Below are 20,031 nucleotides of genomic sequence, written 5' to 3'. Positions count from 1 at the left end.
GAGGGTAGCAGACAAAGAGCTTGAATGGAGGCCTCAGGCAGGACTGGTTCCAGAACTTCAGGCACATATGAGTGCAGGGAGTGGAGATGCAAAGTTGGGGTGAGATCACCTGTGGCACGGGGAGAAGCCTGGCCTGGACCCTTCCTCCCAGCCCCACCTTCCAGATGAGGACACTGAGGACCTGTGTCTCAGCCAGACCTCCACAATGCAATGGGTAAGTGATCCGGAGGGCTAAAGAAAGAAGGAAGAAGGACCCAGGTCGGGCAGCAGTGGGAACCCCTCCCTTCCCCCTACTTCCCCAGGACCACACCCCCACCCCCACCCCCACCTCCAGGCTTGGCCTGGCCTCTGGCCTCACAGGTGGGAGTGACTCAAGCCAGGGGCCTATTCTGGTGGCCCAGGCCCCTGGACCACAAGGGAGCTCTGGGCCTCTCAGCTGTGATGTCAGTGGGCCCTTCCTTCCTCCTCCATCTGCTTGAAAGGTCACCTATCTTAAACTCTGTCTCACCCCACCCTGTCCCTTCCCCCCAAAAGAGGATGACTTTTTTGTAACCTATGTCAGCTGTTCAGCTCAATATTCAAACAGCTTTCTGTTCTGGTGCCTGTCACCAGGGCCTCCACTGCCAGAAAACCGAGCCCCCACCAGTCCCCCAGGTTGCAGAAGCCCACCCGACCTGCTTTCAACTTAATAAACAATTTCCTATGTAGCTACTGCTGGGTCAAGCACTGACCTTTGCCCCCAGGGATAGGCGTCTGCGTCCCGGAGTTTACGTTCTCATAGAGGCAAACAGACAACCAATAAACCAATAAACCAATAAAAAAGTCAATGAATATAGTAACAAGATAATTTCTAAATGTGACCAGGGCTGTAAAGAAAACAAAACAGGCAAGAAGCAGTGATTGAGTGACTACTCTACCACGAGCGGTCAAGGAAGGCTTCTCTGAGGAAGTGGCTAAGGTCTAAGGGAGAGCATCCCTAGGAGATGCAGAGCAGGTGCAAAGGCCTTAAGGGGAGAATGGACAGGAATGGTATAGGAGTTTTCCAGGTGGGGTCCCCCAACTAGCAGCACCCCCTGGGAATTCGTTTCAAATGTAAACTCTGGAGCTTCTGGCTGGCTCAGAAGAGCATGTGACTCTTGATCTTGGAGTTGTGAGTTCGAGCCCCACGTTGGGTGTAGAGATGACTTAAGACTAAGCAAACCAACAAATAAAATGCAAATTCTTGGGACCCATTCCCACCAGATCTACCAGACCCTTCTGGGGGTAGAAGCCAGCAAGCTGGGTTTTTACCAAGTCATCCAGGTGATTCTGATGTACCTTCACCTTTGTAGGTCACCGCAGTAGAGCTCAGGAAGTAAGGCGTGTGTGGCTGGAGGGTGGTGCGGGGTAGAGAGGTAGCCACCACCCAGCAGCCTCGCCCCTGCCACCCCACTCATGCCTTGCCTCACTTCCTGGCCCACTCTAGGCAAAGCTGAACGTCCTTCCAAGGCTCCTCATTGCCCTGAACTGCCTTTCATTGGAAAGAGCATTACCTGGTCAAGAGAGATGTTCCCTGGAAAGTCGAGCCAGAAAGTCAGTGTGAGCTCTTGTCATCAGAATTGTGTCCCATGGACAGAACACGAAGAGCTTCTGGGCCTGAGAGGACACAGAAGCTCTGTGCGCCTTCTCACATACCTCACCCCACACATCTCTTCCATCTGGCTGTTTCGGAATCGTATCCTTTTGCAATAAACCAGTAATCTATTGATAATGTTAACCTTGCTGCTGGCAAGCAATGGCCTTCCTGAAGCTTCGCTGCTGGGACTCCTGTGGGTGAGGTCGGCCGTGGGGCATCCCCTCCTCAGCCTACACAGGGCTGTACCGTGTCCAGACATGCCGGGCCACTAAGCTCTGGTGACACTGGCCCATCCAGGTGAGGCTGTGCTTTGCATCTCTTTGGCTTTTAAGATATTTAAATATCTTCCTATCTCCCATCCCACTCTAAAGACTTCATTAAAACATCAAGAAGAGCGGAGTCTGGGTGGCTCAGTGGGTTAAGCCCCTGTCTTCTGCTCAGGTCATGATCTCAGGAATGGAGTCCTGCATTGGTCTCTCTGCTCAGTGGGGAGCCTGCTTCTCCCTCCTTCTCTGCCTGCCTCTCTGCCTACTTGTGATCTCTCTCTGTCAAATAAATGAATAAAATCTTAAAAAAAAAAAAATCAAGTAGAAGGAAGGAAGGAAGGAAGGAAGGAAGGAAGGAAGGAAGGAAGAAAGGAAAGAGAGATCATGGTTTTGGGGTCAGAAGGTGGGGCAACTCACTTTGTCTCTTTGAATTTTGGTTTCCTCACCTCCTAGAGCAATTATGAGAATATATGTAGGACACACAAGAATTAAGTACTGTATGCAAAGTCCCCCGTTCACAGATATGCTAAAAACCAAAGCAAAACAAAACAAAACACACAAAGAGGCATGCTGTGTGTTCTCCACAAGTGTGCCTCCAGACCCACCATACCTCCTCCACCCGGGGCCAGGACCCCTGCTTTCCTCCGGCTTCCACGCGTGTTGGGCCAATGGAAGCTCCAGGGAGACACTAGTGAGGAAAGGAATGGAGGGTCGGGAATCTATTGCCCTGGGCTCCTCCTCCTCATTGGCTGGGTTGACTGTGCAGAGTTCTTCTGCCCCAGGCCACAGATCCTTTCCCGAAGCCACCCCTGGCCAGGCTATCAGAAGCCAGCACTTCCGTCTGGGGCTGGTCCTGGGTGCCCCTCCCTCCCTTAACCCTACCAACCCCCTTAGAGATTAAGGTCCTTCACAAAACTCTCTCTTCCTTTGCCCCTCCTGGCCAGCCATCTGTTTCCTATGGGAACCTTGGCTGATGCAAGGGGCCAGTTTCCTAATTTTTATCAAGGTGCTCTCTGTCTGTCACCCTGCTGCAGAAAGAAGGTCCCTGTATCCCTTGGTGCCCCAATCTCCTTCCTGCTTTGTAAGATCTGGGTCTTGTCTGCCCAGCCCCCTTCTTACCAGCCCAGGTGTCCAGGTTCTGGGACTCTAGGACCGACGGACATACCAGCATCTTCACTGATCCCGAGAGAGATACAGGCTGAACAGAAGGATTCTGAGGTCAGCTGCTCAGTAGGCTTTCTTTTAGGAATTAGTATTAATAATAACAGCCACCGGGTACTAAGAACCTACTATACATCCAGGTCCTATATTAGAACTTTCATTCATTCAGCGAATATTTAGTCATTGATGTCATACCATTGGAAGCAGATACAGCAATGAACACAGACACAAGGACACTGCCCTCTTGAAGCCTTAGAAGACGGGCATCTGTTGTCCTAGTTAACCCCTGAGTAAGGATGCTGGGGTCCAGAAACTTGCCAAAGGCACTCAGCTGCTGAGCGACTGAGCCAGGATTCGAACCCAGACCTCTCCACAGGAACCATCATCTACGAAAAGTCCAGGAGGCTCATGGGGCAGCTTAGGGAGTGCAAAACCCAACTCTCAGAGAGACAGAGGACCTGGGAAGAGGGTGCCCTGGGCGTGGGGGAAGAGAAACGGGGCTCCCATCTGTATTCCAGATGCCTGCCGTGACTAAAACATAGGGTCAGGGGCCCGGGGTGACACAGCCAGGGAAGGAGTCTCCGTGAAGCGGTGTTCCTAGCGATTACTTGTCTGCAATTTCCTTCTTGACGTAACATTGGTGACTCATGGTCTCAGAACTTGTCTAGTTTCACAATCCACGAAGAGGATTGCAGACGCTGTCGTGACTCCTGCCAGCACATTCATTTTCACCCCCCCTTGGGACATCAGGGATTTATTTTGGAAGGTTGGTGGGAGCAAGGCAGGGAAAGGTAAGCACAAGTCCTCGGGTGCCCCTCAAGGGGCAGTCGTGCTGAGGGTCTGGAACGGCTAAACAGCTGACCAGAGCTCTGTCTCCCCAAACACAAGCAGACATCCGTTTAGCTGAGCACCTACTGTGTGGGCAGACAGTGAATTAGGCCAAGCTGGGCCATGGTTAAAGCCGTAGACCCCGGGAGGACTGGATTCAAGCTCTTGCTCTACCACCTTCTGGCTATGGGACTTAGGCAAGTCCGCTCACCTCTCTGAGCCTCGGTTTCCTTATTGGTAGAATAGTGGAAATGATAGCCCCTCCTTGACCAGGAGGATTAAACAGAGCAAGACACCTACATGCTGAGAAGAAGACGCAGTGGGTTCCAAGGGTGCGCGAACATGTGAACATCGCCTTTGTCTACTTAGTCATAGCCAAACTGTGCTGAGGCGGACACTCAGGTAACCCGCTTTTCTCCCTTCCTGCTGCTCTCTGGCATTCACACTGCACACTTGGCAATCAACCAGGATCACTTAGTGTGAATCCTCTCGGTTCTCACCTCTCTGGGGTCTCCGTTCAAATATTGCCTCTTTAGGATCCCATCCAACTGTCCGATCTGGTTAGAAACACGTGCGCTCTGTCTCTACCTCCTCGCCCCTCTATTTCCACCCGAGAACTCACCCTGACATTTTCCCATTGACGGATTTGCTTTCTTGTTTATGATCTGCCCCTCCCATACGAATGTTAAGTTTCCAGAAGAGAGGGAGTCTGACATCCTGGTCCCTCCAGGATTCCCAAAGCCAAGTACGATGCCTGGCCCACGGTAGGTGCTTAAAAAACGTTAGTTCAGAGAACAACGAACCAATTCCCTCTTCCCTGGAGTTGTCTTCTGGGAGGAAGGTCATGGTGGTTCTCAAGCAGGACGGTGGCATGGGAGGCCTCAAGCGTGCCTGGGGGGGGTGCGGTCACTGGGCTGGCCCCGCTGTGCATCTGAGCTGTGGCCTGGAGAGGCAGCATTTGGGTGTAACAGGAGGCCCGGCTCCCAGTTCCAGCCCTGATTCACGGGGAGACCGGGAAAGGGCTGCTGTTCGTCACTTCGCCTCACTCTCCCATCTAGAAAACCAAAAGGGCAGAAGAGGTTGGAGGGTTTGCTTTTTTGCTTTTTGGTTTCTTTTAAACTGAGGTATAATTCGCACACCAGAAAGGCTCAAAGGTTTTTTTTAAACGTTCTTTTGTCGTAAAATCTTTTCTTCGAAAATTAAAGTTTGTAAGTAGATCTAATATGTAAACAAGATAAAAGTGGGGCTGTTCCAAGGGGTGGGGGTGGGGTTGAGAACCTGGCCTGCTTAGTGTGTCCCTTGCTTCCGCCAAGCTGCCCCCTCCCCACTCTCAGTGGTCCCTGAGGCACTTCCACAGGATCCCAAGATCTGGAGGAACCTGGTTTGAAAACCACTGGACAGGAGTCACACTCTAGGGTCCCTCCAAGGTGCGGGAGCTCTGGGGAGTGGCGAGGGGCCCCTGCTCTCCCAATTTGCAGATGGGAGCTGTTCCTTGAGCTGCAGTCCAGCTGCCTCCCGAGGGTCATGAGAAAGAAGGCAAGGGCAGGCTCAGGGCGCAGGAAGCGGAGCCGGCCAGCTGGGAGGCAGTGACAGGCACTGGTACTGTGGCCTCCTGGACAGGCTGGTGACATCACAACCCCAGGAAGCAGCTGCCCGAGAGGCCCTCGCTGTCCCTCAGGCCCCCTCTGGGAAAATCAGCGACCAGCTGTTGCAGGCTTTTCTCACTTGCTCGCTGCTCTGGATTGTCCCCTCCTGAGCCATCATCTTCGGCAGCAGCAGCCACTTCCTCTCATTAAGGACCTACTGTGCACTCATTAAGGACCTACTGTGCACCTTCTGGTTACAGCACGTGCGTTCCCAGTCATCACACCCATGCTATGAAGTAGGCCTGGTACCATCCCCATTTTACGGATGCTGAGCCCAAGGCTCAGAGGGACAAGAGAGACTGCACAAGGCGAACACCAGAGTCCAGATCTGAAGCTGGTCCCGTCTGACTCGGCCCAGGCTCTCTCCATGAACGATCATCTTGTCAGATTCAAGGCAGGACAATGCAGGGTGAAGAGTTCTCACACAGGGCGAGCTGAGATTGTACATTTCTAACCCAGTTTTCTTTTCTTAATGAGTGTTCCTGGCCTTTGACCCAGGTGGTCTTAGGATGCCTGGAAAGGTCTTACCACACTGCCTGGCCCTTTCTACAGATGTTAGCTATCTAAGAAAAAGTACACTTAATCATGATGAGAAAATAAAATGGAAAAAACAAAGATGTTAGCTGTAACAATGACTCCATTTTGCACAGAAGGAACCCAAAGCTTGGTAGAGCAGGGGAACATCCGTGGAGACCCTAGAATAGGGAGGTGCCCAAGCCAGGCTGGTGAGACCCCAGAGTCACGGCTGAGTCCTTTCACCCCTGAATCTCTCAGCCGGGATTGTCCCCCTGCTCACATGCCGCATGAGTCTCCTAGAGCTCGCCTTACCGAACTACCGTAAAGCTGGTGGCTTAACACCGGAGGCACGGAGTCGCTCACAGTTCTGGAGGCCGGCAGTCCTAAAGTAAGGTGTCAGCATGGTTGGTTTCCTCTGGAGCTCTGCAAAAGAATCCTCGCTTCCAACCAGCAGCGGCCGCCCCCAGTCCTCTGCGCTTCTTGTCTCTGTCACCCCAAACTTTGGGTCTTCACCAGGCCGTCTCTCTGTGTCTCAGATCACTCTTTTCTTGTACAAGGACTCTAGGCCTTGGATTTAAGGCCTACCCGGGGTATAGGCTGATCTCCTTTTGAGATCCTTAATTACATCTATAAATACCCTATTTTCAATGAGGGTTACATTCGCAGGTCCCAGGGGTAGAACTTGGACATACCTTTTTAGGAGGACAGAATTCAGCACACTCTGTCACTGTTTGGTTTAGCAAACCTTCATCGAGCACAAACCATGTGTCAGGCCTGGGCTCAGCAGACTTATCTCCGGTCTAGGGGGAGAGAAAAACAGACACAGGTAACAGTGAGATTGTTAGAAATAGAAATAGAATTTCTACAATAGAAATAAAGACTGTGAACCACGAAAGAGAGCAAGTAATAATGTCCGGGATGTGATGAGGAAGGGAGCATGGGATGTGTCCCATCCATCCATAGAGATTTATTAAAGACCGTGCACAAGATTCTTAGGGTGGGAAATGTATATATATCTGAAGAAAAGCAACACAGAACTGAATGAGCCTGAACTAGAGCTTTGGAGGCAGAACGACCACAGTTCCAGGCTCTAACCTGTCTGTGCCTCAGCTTCTTTGTTTGTAAAATGGGCACACTAGTAGCATTTGCCTCACAGTTATCACTTATTTTTTTTTAAGATTTTATTTATTTATTTGACAGAGATCCCAAGTAGGCAGAGAGGCAGGCAGAGAGAGAGAGAGGGAAATAGGCTCCCTGCTGAGCAGAGAGCCCGACGCGGGACTCGATCCCAGGACCCTGGGATCATGATCTAAGCCGAAGGTAGAGGCTTAACCCACTGAGCCAGCCAGGCACCCCTATCCCTGTATTTAAGTGAAATCACTCAAGCATTCAGCTGGTGAATATTTCCTGAACATTTTCTATGTGCCAGGCTGCCAGTGTATAGTAAGGGACCTACAAGACACCCGGCACCAAAAGCACTTAATGTCGGTCCTTATCCTCTTTTTCCTAATTCACAAGTTAGGTAAAAGTTCAGGACAGAAATACAAGAGAGGTCACAAGGCAGGACAGGCTAAACGCCAAGAAAAGAGCACGAGATCTGTGTATGTAGGAATAGTGGGGACACGGCCAGGAGGTCTGCAAAGGCTTCCTGGGGGAAAATGGGCTTGGAATCAGACCCTGGAGGACAGTTAAGAGGGGGAGGAGGGAAGACTGTGTGAAGCCATGATGGCATGGATGTAAGGTTGGGCTGGGAGAGGAGTCGGGAAGAAAAAGAGATTTGAGCTAGACCCTTTCTGCAGCATTTTGGGCTTTTGGGTGGGGTGTAACCCGAGCACCAGTGAAAGAAATGTTCTAAATCTAAAAGCAGCAATCAAGGGTAGGCATGGATAAGAACGTACTTAACCAGATCACAAGTGTTTGCATTTCTTTAAATTTTGCTCCAACGTTGGTATCGCCTTTTCTGCAGGGCATTTCCTGTAGGGATTAGTTCCATTCTTTTCTACTTTATTTAACTCGAGTGCCTTTCTTACTCAACAAGGCTCCTTGAAGGCAGAGGCTTCCTTGTAGCCCGGTGCAACCCCGGTGTCTAGCTCAGTGGGCACTCAATCAGCATTTCATTCAGTGAATAAATACATCTATATTTCTATTTTACCTAAGAGCATGGAGCTTTGGATGGCGTGCCTAAAGTAATGTTTCCTGGCCTGGGGCAAGAATAATGTTGATTTGCACAATCCCCAAGCCAGGCAGGATTGTTTAGTTGGCGACAGCTGCTGGAATGACCCGCCTGGGATCCGGCAGGACAGAGTCACACAGAGGCCTTGCTAAACTAAACGTAGGAACTCACATCAGTTAAGGCGGTGTTGCTTTAAGCTCAGCCAACCAAAGGTGGATGCAAAAAACAAGCCAGCAGCTTGAGACTCGAAACAGAACAGAAAGGGAATTCACAGGACCCAACTTTGTCTTCTGGCTGGAGCCCTTGAGATCTGGCGATGCTGGCGAGGCCAACTGTGTGTTGAGATAAGAAACGGCAGCTTCTTTAAGGTTTATTTTGTTTTTGGAGCCGCCCGATCCAGTGGGCGGATCGTGCCTTGAAATAGAAGCATCTCGAAAAGCCTGTGAATCATTTCTTAGTGCCGGCCTGCAAGGTTTCATATCCTGTTCTTGGCGTTACCTTGGGTGCTGTGAGCGTGTGTATGTATTGTTTTCGGGGTTGTTTGCTTAGGATTTGGTTTTGAAACTTTTACTTTCTTTTAATAGCTTTTCTTTTCTTCTTCTTCTTTTTTTTTTTTTTTTACGCTGGAAGAGTTTTTCAGATGGTTTTTGCGAGAAAGTTCAAACTCTGGGATGACTAAGTCTCTGGAATAATTCGGACTCTGGGAGGGGGAATTTGCTGGCATTTGGCATGAATCAGTCGCTGATTTCTGCAGTGAGAAAATCTTTTGGAAAGCTTTTAGGTCAAGCCCCTCCCGGCACACGTGGGGAAACTGAGGCTCAGGGAGGGAGAGGGCTTCAGCCAAGGCCACACAGTATGTCAATGGAACAGAGGGGACTAGAACGTAGGTTTGACTCCTGGGACCAGTTTCGGGTTTGCAAGAAGCTTTCATGCACACGGTTCACATGGAGAGGGCCACATATTCGAGATCACTAAAGGAACAGAAAGAGAAAGAGAGTTGTGAAGAGTTATAACTCAAAGGGCATTCAAAGAGCATAGGGTTAGAAGGCTCAGAGAAGGGAACGGATGTGTGAAGGCATTCTACATGCACGACGCTGCTTAATCCCCCCCAGGTCCTTTTAGAGCCTTGGTTCTCAACCAGGATTGATTTTGACCCCAGGGGACATTGGGCAAGGGCTGAAGACCTTGTGTGTTCGCCACAGCCAGGAAGGGGGTTTGCTACCGCCTCTCTCAGGTAGACGCCAGGGATGTCGCTCAGATCCTGCAATGCACAAGACGGGCCCCGGCAGCCAAGGTCAACAGCGCCAGGGCTGGGAAGCACTGCTCTGGGGAGGGCCCTAGGATCTGTTAATTCAGGGTAACAGCTGAGAAAGCGGAGGTTCAGGAAGTACAGCCACTCATGGGGTCTTGGGCAAATTCCTCGACCTCTCTGTGCCTTATTTCCCCACATCTATAGGAGGGAGCTGGCAGCACTTGTTACGATGATTAGGCAATTTAATATTTATAAATCATTTAGGACAATGCCTGGCACATATTAAGTATTATGTGACTTGTTGCTAAAAAAGATAATAATAATGAAAATAAGTACCCTGGTCCAACACACACAGAAAATACGTGGAAGAATTATAACAAAATCTAGAGATCATTAAAGGGCACGGGGGCTAGAAGATGGGAGACTTCTGTGGGTTCCAGGCTTAGAGAGCAGATGATGCACGTGGCTGTCTAGGTGACATCTTACATCCTCGTGGCCGTGAGGGTTTCCTTCCCACAACGGCTACCTTAAACGCAACTTCATCTTTTTATGTTAAAATGACATGCACTGTTAAACATGAATACCTTGGGCAAGTCTGACACAGCGAGCCGCTGTGAGCCATCAGTAATCGCTCATGAGAAATTGATCGATGAGTTCCTTCCCGGAAAGGCGGCCTGCCGCTCCCGCAGGAATCCTGACCCCCTGGTCGTGCCCACACCCACCAGCACCAACCCCGCACCCTGCCCCAGCTTGCACCCAATGTGAGCACCTGCTCCCAATCTTACCCCCTTTTGCTCCCACAGCCCTTTCACCCTGCCCGGTGCCCAGTCCCTGCTTTGCCACTTTGCTTTTTGTGTTTTGTTTTGTTTTTATTTATTTTTTTTTTTTTAAGATTTTTTTTTTTTTTTTTTTTTTGACAGACAGAGATCACAAGTAGGCAGAGAGGCAGGCAGAGAGAGGTGGAAGCAGGCTCCCCGCTGAGCAGAGAGCCCGATGCAGGGCTCGATCCCAAGACCCTGAGATCATGACCTGAGCCAAAGGCAGAGGCTTTAATCCACCGAGCCACCCAGGCGTCCCATGTTTTGTTTTGTTTTTAAAGATTTTATTTATTGGGGCACCTGGGTGGGTCCGCCGTTGAGCATCTGCCTTCGCCTGGGTCGTGATCCCGGGGTCCTGGGATTGAGCCTTGAAGCATCAGTCTTCCTGCTGGGTGGCAGGCCTGCTTCTCTTTCTCCTACTGCCCCTGCCTATGTTCCCTCTCTCGCTGTGTCTCTCTTTGTCAAAAAAATAAATCTTTTAAAATTTTATTTATTTATTTATTTGACAGAGAGATAGAGACCACAAGGCAGGGGAAGGGGCAGAGGGAGAGGGAGAAGCAGAGTCCCCACTGAGCAAGGAGCCGGATGCAGGGCTCCATCCCAGGACCCCACGATCATACCTGAGCTGAAGGCAGACACTTAACCAACGGAGCCATGCAGGCACCCGCCCCTGCTTTTCCACTCTGACCCTCTAATGCTGTCTTCAGTCAAGGATCAGTCTCTTGGCTGCTGGTTGCTGACCCCCACCGGGTCTCTGGCCTTGTGTGACCCCCAAGCTCTACCTGCACAGCCCAACTCTCTCCGCGAACACTGGACTCTGGAATGGAAACCAGGCACTGACGTCTCCCCTCAGCCTGGGATCCACCTGATAAGCCCATCGCTTACAACAGATGCCACCGATCAAGACTTTTAAGCTACGTGACTTACGCGCTTACAACAGTTCTCACCAGCTGTGCCCCACTCTCTCAAGCCCAGATCTCACTGAGCTAAAATCAAGGTGTTGGCAGGTTCAGTGTTTCCTTCTGAAGGCTCTAGGAAAGGATCCATTTCCTTGCCTTTTCCACTTTCTAGAAGCTGCTGACATTCCTTGGTTCGTGGTCCTTTCTTCCATTTTCTTTCTTTTTCTTTTTTTTTTTTTTTAAGATTTTATTTATTTATTTGACAGAGAGATCACAAGTAGGCAGAGAGGCAGTCAGAGAGAGAGGGGGGAAGCAGGCTCCCTGCTGAGCAGAGAGCCTACCTCGGGATTCGATCCCAGGATCCTGAGATCATGACCTGAGCCGAAGGCAGAGGCTTAACCCACCGAGCCACCCAGGCGTCCCCTTTCCTCTGTTTTCAAAGCCAGCAACATGGTACCTCTCTGGCCCCGTTTCCATAGTCATCTCTCTCCCTTGACTGTCCTCTTCTGCCTCCCTCTTCTGTTTGTAAGGACCCCTGAGATCATACTGCACCCCACAAAATAATCCAGGATACCCTTCCTGTTTTAAGATCAGCTGATTAGTGACCTTCTGCATCCTCCATTTCCACCTGCCAGGAAACAAGGCCTATGCTCAGGTTCCAGGACTGAGGATGCAGACATCTTTGGAGAGGCCACTAACCTGCTGGCCACATTAACCAGCAGGGGTGGTGGGAACTATGACAATCCAGCCCGCACATACTGTTTCTAAAGGAGGCAACTGATTCTCAGCCCCGGCTGATTTCATCACGCGTGAACCCAGGTTCGGTATGGCTGGGGCTTGAACTCTGTGACCCTGAGACAGATCTGAGCTGAGATCAGGAGGCGGACGCTTAACCAACTGAACCACCCAGGCACTCTGGATCTACCAGTGTTTCAAATAAAGCTGGAACGTTAGAGTTTCAGGTGAAATTTTCCAATCTTGTAATCACCGGGCAAGGCTGAAAACAAAATTTTTTTTTTCCTCCCACAAGCTAGATTTGGCCTGAGGCCACCCAGGTGTGACCTCGGGATCCACCTTCATCCTATCAGCTGTGGTGAGACAATGAGATGTTCTCAGCCACTTACAGGCTCTGCAGGCTCCGGGGTATGAGGAACCAGCTGGGCCTCGAGGTGGGAGGTAAGGTGGTCAGGAGTGTAGGGGGATGCTGCTGGGGATTCCTCGGGGGAAAGTTTGGAGGGAGAAGGGACCAACCATTTCCCTGAGGGACCAACCATCACCTGCAGGAAGCAATGACGCATGAAAGGGTACAGGAAATCAGGCAGAGACTGACCTGAAGAAATCAACCAGAGTCAGGTAGGCTTTATGCCTCATGACTTCAGAACAAATTAAGCACACACTTTCTAATTTCAAGAGGTATCAGTTCTTCCCTTCCCCTTGAAAAAACAAGCAAGACTGGCAGGCTGGAGGATGGCAGGAATGGGGTTGAGAAGGAGGCTTTTCACCTGCATGCTTTCTGAATTTTGAGTCAGATGTGTTACCTATTTAAAACATTAAATTGAAATCCTTTTATAAATATAAAAATATTTTCACATATGATAGTTCATGCTAAAGGTAAGACAGATAGAGTTGTCATGGTGACTCCCCGTACTCTCATGAAGATGACAGGTGTGACCTCCTTGCAGAGAGGTTCAGAAATGGTGAGATGCTAAAAAATTACTTTAGACTTGTCATCTTAACTGACTGCTGCTTTTCCTTATCCTCACACACCAGAACTTCAGTAAACCAGACTGGAGTTGTTTTCTTCTTCCCCTTCTCCTCCTCCTCCTCCTCTTTCTTCTTCTCCTTGTTTTTTTTAAGATTTTATTTTTAGGGGCACCGGGGGTGGCTCAGATGGTTAAACATCTGCCTTTGGCTCAGGTCATGATCTCAGGGTCTTGGGATCAAGCCCCACATTGGGCTCCCTGCTCAGCCGAGAGCCTGCTTCTCTCTCTCCCTCTACTACTCCCACTGCTTGTGCTCTCTTGCTCTCTCTATCAACCAAATAAAATTTTTTTTAAAAGATTTTATTTTATTTATTTGACAGACAGAGATCACAAGTAGGCAGAGAGGCAGGCAGAGAGAGAGGGAAGCAGAGAGCTGAGCAGAGAGCCAGATGCAAGGCTCCATCCCAGGACCCTGGGATCATGACCTGAGTCTAAGGCAGAGAGGCTTTAACCCACTGAGCCACCCAGGCGCCCCTAAATAAAATCTTAAAAAAACAACAACAACACATTTTTTAAAAAAGATTTTATTTTTAAGTAGTCTGTACACCCAATGTGGGGCTCAAAATCACAACCCTGACACTGCCGTCTTCTTGAGTTCTATTCTGTTCCATTCTAAATGGCAAAAAGCAGGGCACCTGGCTGGCTCCATTGGTAGAGCATGCAACGCTTGATCTTGGGGTTGTGAGTTCAGGCCCCACATTGGGCATAGAGTTTACTTAAAGAAATAAATAAATGGCAGAAAGCAAAGGCTCTGTGTCAAGTTGGCTTGTCCTTCCCACACTGGGTGACCTTGAGCAACATACCTGACTTCTTTGAACCCCAATTTCTGCATCTGTAAAATGGGAGTAATAATAATACCAACATCATGGGTTGTGATGAAGATTAATGAGTTAATGCAGGGAAAGCACCTAAAACAGAACAGAATCAGCATCCATAAATGCTGACTTGAATTATTAACTATTTTTACTATTCTCTTTTAACCTTGTTTGTTTGTTTGTTTGTTTGTTTCTTTTTAAAATATATAATGAATGTATTATTTGCTCCAGGGGTACAGGTCTGTAACCTTGTTTCTTTTGAGTGGGGAAATTACTTAGAACCGCAGCAACTTAAGACATGTAATGCAGGCAGTCTAAAATAAAGTGAATTTTTACAAAACAAATAAAATAAAATAAAATGAATTTAATCCCTGGTTCCCCAAATCTTTACAACCACCCAAGGGAATATCACTGTCTCTGTTCCAAAGGTAAGAGAACCAGAGATTAGGAGCATGTACGCAAGTCACTCAAGGACACTGAATGGGGAGACTGAGAGGTAGAGGTTCAAACCAATTTTCAAGATTTCAGATCCTGTGACTTTCCACTCAAGTCTGCTCTATGGTGCGATTATAAAATAACAGGGTTTGTTCCTTGGGTTTGGGGGCAGCCCCTCCCCCATCTTTGGCCCCAGATCCACTAGATTCCAAGGTGGGGGTCAGGTCAGGTCTCTGGCTCCTATTCTGGCCTCAGCTTTGGAACCAAATCCTTTTCTCCCCTGGGAGGGAGGCAGAGTTGAGGTGGAGAGTCAGAGGGGGAGTCAGAGCAGGGAACCTACACATGACCCTGGCCCAGCGGCCCCAGCTTTCTCACGAAGCAGGCTCTGTCCGCGTCCCAAATCCGCAGCCTCTCCCTGACCCTTGTCTTCTAAGAGAGCAGTTGCTGCAGCTTGAAAACATGTCTGGCACCAAACCGGTGCGGTAAGTACTCCCCAAAAGATGGAGGGCTCAGCGCAAGCAACCTTCATCCTGTGGGAGAGCCCCAAGGTCAGGAGCCTGGCTCTGTGGGCTTCAAAACCCGACTCCTCCGCTTCCTGGCTGAGCAGCCTTGGCGTCACCTCTCTGAGAGGTCCACATCTGTGCAAGGAGACAAGGGCAGCATCTATGGCAAACGCAGGTGGAATTACCACACCCCCCACCGCCCCGCCACCAAGACTGATTGATTGATTGATGCAAGGGGCAGAGAGAGAGAGAGACCAAGCGTGCATGAGTCCGGGAGGAGAAGAGAGAGAGGGATAAACAGGATCCTTGAGCAGCAGGGAACCCAATGAGGGGCTCCATCTCACCACTGGGAGAAAGGAGCTTTAGGGGTGACTAGGTGGCTCAGTCAGTTAAGCGCCTGACTTCTGGTTTCAGCTGGGATCGTGATCTCGGGTGGTGAGATGGAGCTCAGCCTTGGGCTGGGCACTGAACTGGGAGTCTGCTGGAGATTTTCTCTCTCCCTCTCCCTCTGGCCCGCCCCCTGCTTCTACATGTGTGTGCTCTCTCTCCCTAAAATAAATCTTTAAAAAATGAAAGTGCTCTATTGAGATATAATTTACATACCATAAAACTCACCCATTTTAAGTATACAATTCAATGATTTTTAGCATATTTACAGAGTTGCAAAACATCACCACAACAATTTTGGAATATTTTTATCAACCCTTTCCCCCTCCAAAACCCTGTTCCATTAAAAGTCACACCCCTTCTTCCTCCTATTCTACTGTCCCAGTAGACAACCACTAGTCTACTTTCTCTCTATATAAAGTTACCTTTTCTGGAAATCGCCCATAAATAAAATCATATAACATATTCTCCTTTTAGTCTTGCTCCTTTCACTTAGAGAGAGGGGAGTGGGGAGGGGCAGAGAGAGAGAGAGAAACAATGTCAAGCAGACTCCCCACTGAGCCCAAAGCCGGACGCAGGGCTCAAGCTCACAATCCTGAGGTCAAGACCTGATCTGAAATCGAGTCCAACCCTTAACCAATTGAACTGCCCAGGCACCCATCTCTTAGCATAATATTTTTAAATTCTATCTGTGTGTTGCACATATCACTACCCCATTCCCTTTATTATTGCTGAATAATACTCCATTGTATGGAGATGTGTCTGTTTATCCATTCATCAGCTAATGGATATTTGGGTTGATTCCACTTTGTGGCTCTAGTGAACAATGTGGCTATGAGTATCCACATACAAGTCATATACCAACATACTAGACATATGTTTTCACTTCTCTTGGGTGGATGCCTACAAGAATTGCTGGGTCCTATGGTCAATTTATGTGGGTTTTTTTAAAGATTTTATTTATTAATTTGACAGACAGAGATCACAAGTAGGCAGAGAGGCAGGCAGAGAAAGCGGGGGAAGCAGGCTCCCTGCTGAGCAAAGAGCCCAATGCCGGGCTTGATCCCAGGACCCTGAGATCATGACATGAGCCAAAGGCAGAGGCTTTAACCCACTGAGCCACCCAGGCGCCCCATATGTTTTAACTTTTTACAAAAGTGCCAACTGTTTTCCAAAATTTTCCATACCCATCAGCAATGTATGAGGGTTTGTTGAGAGAACTAAATGATGTAATTAACATAATGTGTTAGCATAGTGCCTGGTCATAGTGAATCTTCAAGAAATGGTAGCTGGTGCTAACCAAGATCTTAATAGAATCAACACTACCCACGGTACGGCTGTCTTCTTCCCTGCAAAGAAGGTGGATCTCTAAAGTATTAATACCCACATTCTTTATGCTTTTAGCCTGGCACTCAAGACACCTCGCACACCCCACCTCCAACTATTTATCCAGTCTTGGCCAGCAGCGACCCACCTTCTAGAAGCTGCCTATGCAAGCTAATTAGCACTTTTGCTCACATTCTCTGCCCTCTTCCCTCCTGTCTTCCTCCTGCCTGCTCTTCATGTATTAGAATCCAGGCTGGGGACGCCCGGGTGGCTCAGTGGGTTAAGCCACTGCCTTTGGCTCAGGTCATGATCCCATGACTCCTTGCTCAGCAGGAAGCCTGCTTCTCTCTCTGCCTCTGCCTGCCTCTCTGCCTGCTTGTGTGCTCTCTCTCTCCCTTTCTGGCAAATAAATAAATAAATAAAATATTTTAAAAAAAAATAATAAATAAAATAAAATAATATCCATGCTGGCCTTCAACACTCAACTCCAATGTTCTTTCCTCTTTAAATCTACCTTGGCTTTCTAAGTAATTCGATCAGTGCAGTCTTGTCCAATTGTTTCCCACTAACCATGAGTGGCTACTGAGCACTAGAAATGTGGCTAGTCTGAACTGAGATGTGCTGCGTGAGGAAAAGCACACCAGGGGCACCTGGGTGGCTCAGGGAAGGGGTTAGCCCTCTGCCTTCAGCTCGGGTCATGATCTCAGGGTCCTGGAATCGAGCCCCGAGTCGAGCTCTCCACTCAGCGGGGAGCCTTCTTCCCCCTCTCTATCTGCCTGCCTCTCTGCCTGCTTGTGATCTCTCTCTGTCAAATAAATAAATAAAATCTTGAGGGAAAAAAAAAAGAAAAGCACACCAGATTTTGGTGTGCACAAAATCACGTGTATGAATTTCGGTGTGTGTGAATTTTCACCAGTGTGAAAAATAATGTGAAACGAGCCATTTTTTGGTATTAATTATATGTTTGAATGACAATATTTTGGGGTAATTGGAGTTAGGTAAAATACATTATTGAAATTAATTTCACTGTACTTACTTTCTTAAAAGGTGGCTGCCGGGGCGCCTGGGTGGCTCAGTGGGTTAAAGCCTCCACCTTCAGCTCAGGTCATGATCCCCAGGTCCTGGGACCAAGACTCGCATCGGTCTTTCTGTGCAGCAAGGAGCCTGCTTCCGCCTCTCTTTCTGCCTGCCTCTTTGCCTACTTGTGATCTCTGTCTGTCAAACAAATAAATAAAATCTTTAAAAAATAAAAAGGTGGCTGCTAGGAAACTTTAAGTGACAAATGCGGTCCCACTGGGCTGCCTCATGGTTCTATCTGGCAGTGTTGGTATAGGGCATCGATATTCTAACAGTTCCTGTTTATTGAGCACCTCTTTCTTTCTTTCTTTCAAGATTATTTGTTTATTTATTTGATAGACAGAGAGATCACAAGTAGGCAGAGAGGAAGGCAGAGAGAGGAGAAAGCAGGCTTTCTGCTGAGCAGAGAGCCCAATGCAGGGCTCGATCCCAGGACCCTGGGATCATGACCTGAGCCGAAGGCAGAGGCTTTAACCCACTGAGCCACCCAGGAGCCCTTGAGCACCTATTTCTTACATTTTTCTGTTATCTGATGTAATGCTCACCACAATCCTGTGGGGTTGATGTTATGAATATCTCCTTTTTTACAGATAAGGAAGCAGAGGGAGGGTGTGACCTCCCCAAGGTCACACAGCTGGACGCTAGCAGATTCAGTATTCAAACCCAAGTTGTCTGACTCTGAAGCAGAGTCTCCCATGGGATTCTACTGCACAGACTACTAAAGCACCAGGGCTTTGGGGGTCTCCGTGGGGTGTCTTTGGCTGGAATTAGAACAGCTCTGCATGGTAATGAATCATGCTAATCAGAAACTCTGAATGCTTGTCTTTCATAAATACAAAATGAGAAAGCAGATTAATTAATATAAGCAATGCATTTGGAATAAATTGGATCTTGGGATCTGTGGGTAGAATAAAAGGCTGAGGACCACTGATCTAAACAAAGATCTCCTTTCGCAGGTGGGTGAACTGATGCCCAAAGAGGACAAAGGATTTGCCCAGGGTTGTCAGCTAGTGGCAGAGCCAAGTGCAAAGGCTGTGTTTCCAAGATTGGAGGCTGAGCCTCCCTGCACATACCTCCAGGTCTCTGCCAGGATGGTCTCTGTCCCAAGCCACTTGGAAGCCCTTTGTCTTGCCTCAGCCTCCTCCCTCCCCCAAGCCCTGTCCCAAGGACTAGATGGGAGGGGGCCAGGAGACCCAACCCATTTCCCATCAGGGTCCCAAGGCCACCATCTGGTCCTGGGCCAGGAATTCCTTTCAGAGACTGAACTAAACTGGGCCAAAAATAATGCTGAACCCTTGGATGCCTCCAAGAGCCCCTGTTCCTAGTGGACCCTGGTCTAGCAGGCCAGGCCACCCCAAGTCTTCTCCCTGCCTGTTCTCTGGGCTCCCGCAGTCTTCCCCTTGCAGGCTCCCATCTGCACTCATATGTGTGTCTGTGTAGGGAGAGGAATGTTTCAACAAACTGCCCACATCCCAGGTTCTCTCTTGCCAGCCCTCTCCAAACAGGCAGGAGACTGTGCTAAACCCAGCAGCGTCCCTATGAGCCAACCCAGGAGAGCCCCAGCCGTAGACACAGACGAGGAGCCACCCAGAAACTGAGACAAGGCCACCAAGAGGCACGCAGAGTGTGTCCAGAGACAAGATAAAGGATGGGTGTTCAGATAAAGATAAAGAAAGACACGGAGTCGGAGATGCAGCGAATAGAAATGAGAAGAAAAGAGGTGGACGAGCAAGGGGGTTTGCGAAAAGGAAAATTCGAAGAACGGCAAACAGGAAGACGACCGAGAAGTTCGAAATAGAGAAAAGGGCCTGAGAGACAGACAGAATGCGCAGGAGCGAGAGGGCTCAGCGAGCGGGGGCGCGGGGCGCGGGGCACACGAGGGGCCGCGGTGAGGGGGGCGCGGGGGTCCCCGGGGGGAGGCGGGTCCTTCTCCCGGAGCCTCGCCCTGCTGCGCGGATCCCAGCAGCCACATTCCTCCGGGTTTCCCACACGCTCGCCATCAAAGAGTCCCCAAAGCCCAGCTTTTCCCGCGCCCCTCCCCCGCCAGGGCTGGAGAAGCTATTTTTCACCCCCTCCTGGTCTTTAATCTGTTGTGGGGAAAGAAAGCGGCTTTTGTTGGGCGAGGGGCTGCGCGGGGGGTGGGGAGGGGGCGCCGGCGATTGTGTGTCCCGCAGCTGCGCGCCTGGGGCCGCCGGGGGTGGGGGCGCGGGGCGCGGGGCTCGGGGCGCGCGGGGCGCGGGTGGGGCGGGCGGGGAGGGTCCGGCAGGGTCCGGGAGGGAGCCGCGGGGCCTGGGGGAGCGGGCGGGGAGGGTTCGGGTGGGGGCCGCAGAGGGGCGGGCAGGGAGGACCCGGAGGGTCTGGCAGGGCGGAGGTGGGGCGCCCTGGCACAGGCGAGGAGGGCCAAGGTCGGAGAGGGCCAGAATGGGGGCAGCCAGGGCGCGGGGGTGAAGGCGGAGGGGGTCACAGAGAATGAGGGAGTGGAGGAAAAGGCCACCCGGGCATGCAAGCTCATTGTCCTCTTGGCCCTGTTTGCACCTGGCCCCAGGACTGG

The 20,031-nt window shown here is 50.0% G+C and overlaps 1 long non-coding RNA gene across 1 annotated transcript in view; it reads right to left on the bottom strand.

The window, feature by feature from the left end:
* Window positions 1-329: 329 nt before the first annotated feature.
* The window catches only part of LOC131809628 (uncharacterized), a 36,228-nt gene continuing 16,526 nt past the window's right edge, over window positions 330-20,031 (bottom strand). The window contains exons 3-5 of the long non-coding RNA XR_009345239.1: window positions 8,377-9,176; window positions 6,725-6,832; window positions 330-4,924 (exon numbers count right to left, since the gene is read on the bottom strand). This is a non-coding gene — a long non-coding RNA (uncharacterized LOC131809628). The remainder of the gene's footprint in view (window positions 4,925-6,724; window positions 6,833-8,376; window positions 9,177-20,031) is intronic.

Source organism: Mustela lutreola, chromosome 10, assembly GCF_030435805.1.
Source record: "Mustela lutreola isolate mMusLut2 chromosome 10, mMusLut2.pri, whole genome shotgun sequence".
Classification (NCBI taxonomy): domain Eukaryota; kingdom Metazoa; phylum Chordata; class Mammalia; order Carnivora; family Mustelidae; genus Mustela; species Mustela lutreola.
Note: the sequence above shows the minus strand (reverse complement) of the source record. Positions and strands in the feature narration are given on the sequence as shown.